At 31.2% G+C, this 2150-nt stretch overlaps 1 long non-coding RNA gene across 1 annotated transcript; it reads right to left on the minus strand.

Moving 5' to 3' along the window:
• Positions 1-218: 218 nt before the first annotated feature.
• LOC107580340 (uncharacterized) lies at positions 219-1527 on the minus strand. The gene is made up of 2 exons (XR_001608625.1): positions 1455-1527; positions 219-467 (listed from the first exon to the last, which is right to left on the minus strand). It is a non-coding gene; the product is annotated as an uncharacterized lncRNA (long non-coding RNA).
• Positions 1528-2150: the final 623 nt, after the last annotated feature.

A 2150-nucleotide genomic window follows, 5' to 3' on the forward strand; every position in this document is an offset into this window, starting at 1 on the left:
ATGAATTCACCGATAAAATATTTGATCTCCCGTGAGGAAATACACAGGAAATTATTAGAGAAGGATGTCTCATAAACATCCGACTATAAATACAAACGGAGAAGTATTGAAATTAGTATTTTAGCACACTTCAACACACTACAACAAATTATAAAGAGAACCGCCCAATATTTCATAGAGAAACAAAACACCAAATATGGAAAAAAATGAGGCTTTGGTACAAAAACAGGTGTATTTATTGAAATCTCTAACAAACTCATCAACATCACTCCACTGAGGAGGATCATTCTGGAAGTTGGTCTTCAGGGAAAACTACAAAATCGATTAGTGGAAGCTACACAGGGCTGTGGATCTGGAAATGTACGGCCGTGGTGTAAAACAGAAATTATAAGAGCTTTGAGAGTCAGCCGGTATCCCAGCATGCCCCACTGAAGTGCTTCAATCAGCCGTACAGAAACGCAGTAAATCTGTCAACAGATTGAAGAATTCAGATTCACACAGGAGCTTGGACATGGAGCCACACAACAGCAGCAGAAGTCATCATTCTGATGAGAATCATACGGGTTTGGAACGACACAAACGTCTAAATGATAGAATTGACATTTTTTGGATAAATTATTTCTTGAAGTGTGCGAGTGAAAGTTGGCTGGTCAGTTCTGACTGAGTCAAATTTCATCGGTTTCTGTCCAGAACCAGCGTTGTATTTGTCAATTAAAACAAACTATTAAAAATAGCATTCAGTAACTGAAATAAAGATGAAATAAAATATAAATATTAGGTGAAAAATGTAAACTTGAAAATCTTGAACTTTGAAAATTTGAAATATGGCCTTGGCAACTAAATGAAATAAACAAGTTTAAGCTGAAGTATTAAAATAACCCAAAACTACATTATATAAAATCTATATAGAATGAAATGTTGAAATGAAAATATCGGTAATATGTAAAAACAAATAAATATTTCAACAAAAACTAACAAAAATCTCAAAATTACTAAAATTGCAGACGAAACAAAAATAAATCTAAAAAGAAATATTCAAAATGGAAATGGTAAAAAAATATATATATATATTTAAACAAAATAAAAATGTTTTTAAAACAATAGAAATATTAAAAAACAAATAAGAAAAAAGTTAAACAAAAAAAAGACAAAAGCACAAAATTACTAAACTACAACTGAAGTACAAATAAAACATTTTAAAAACAATACTAATATTTAAAATTATAATATAAAGTATTTTGGAAAATTAAATTAAAAAAAATAAAAATATATATATATATATAATATATATAAAAATAACAAAATACACATAACAAAATGAAAAAATAAATAAATGAAATAAGACCCAATTCAAAATATTAGTACATTTTATAATAGTATATAAATAACACTGGCCAGGACAGGAAATGGAATTGGACAATCAGGATTTTGAAGACACAGTTGTATATATTTACCAGTGATCCACATCGGCGTCGTCAAACTGTCCAGCAACTGTGCTTGAGTCGACTTCCATTCCATCTGAACACAGAGAGAGAGAGAGAGAAAAGTTTGATCACCGTATTCAATTACGACCATCCTGCCCTGTGCTGCTCCGCTGGGCTTTACCCATTACACATCCATTAGCCCTCAGGAAATCCTGCTTCCAGACACACACCCATCTGACCTCGCACAAAACACTCATCCTCCACCGACTGAAACCAAACCACATGCTCACACACACGCTGAACAAAACACTCATGCATTCGGTTCAAAACATGACTGTTTTAGCATCATGTGGGGTTTAAAGTAGCATGACTATTCTCTCACACTGCCATCTACTGGCTTCTCGTGTGCATTATTTTTCTTAATTTATACATTTTAAAATCAAGTAAATTCATCTGGGATGTCCATAAAACAGGTTAAGAAGCTGTCAGATTTTTTGACACTTTGTTTTATTTCTGTTTTGGTGGCCAAGTTACCACAGTTTTACAGCAATAATTCTATAATTCTATCATTTTATAGAAATATTATGTGAAAATAATGTATAATATATTATATTGTTACATTATATTATAGTAGTTTTCACAATATTTTAAATATTGTATAATGTTTTATATACATTTTGGTGACACTTGGTAACATTTCAATAATGTTCCACTTGCAAAAAAAAC

Source organism: Sinocyclocheilus grahami, unplaced genomic scaffold, assembly GCF_001515645.1.
Source record: "Sinocyclocheilus grahami isolate Dianchi unplaced genomic scaffold, SAMN03320097.WGS_v1.1 scaffold31703.1, whole genome shotgun sequence".
Classification (NCBI taxonomy): Eukaryota; Metazoa; Chordata; class Actinopteri; order Cypriniformes; family Cyprinidae; genus Sinocyclocheilus; species Sinocyclocheilus grahami.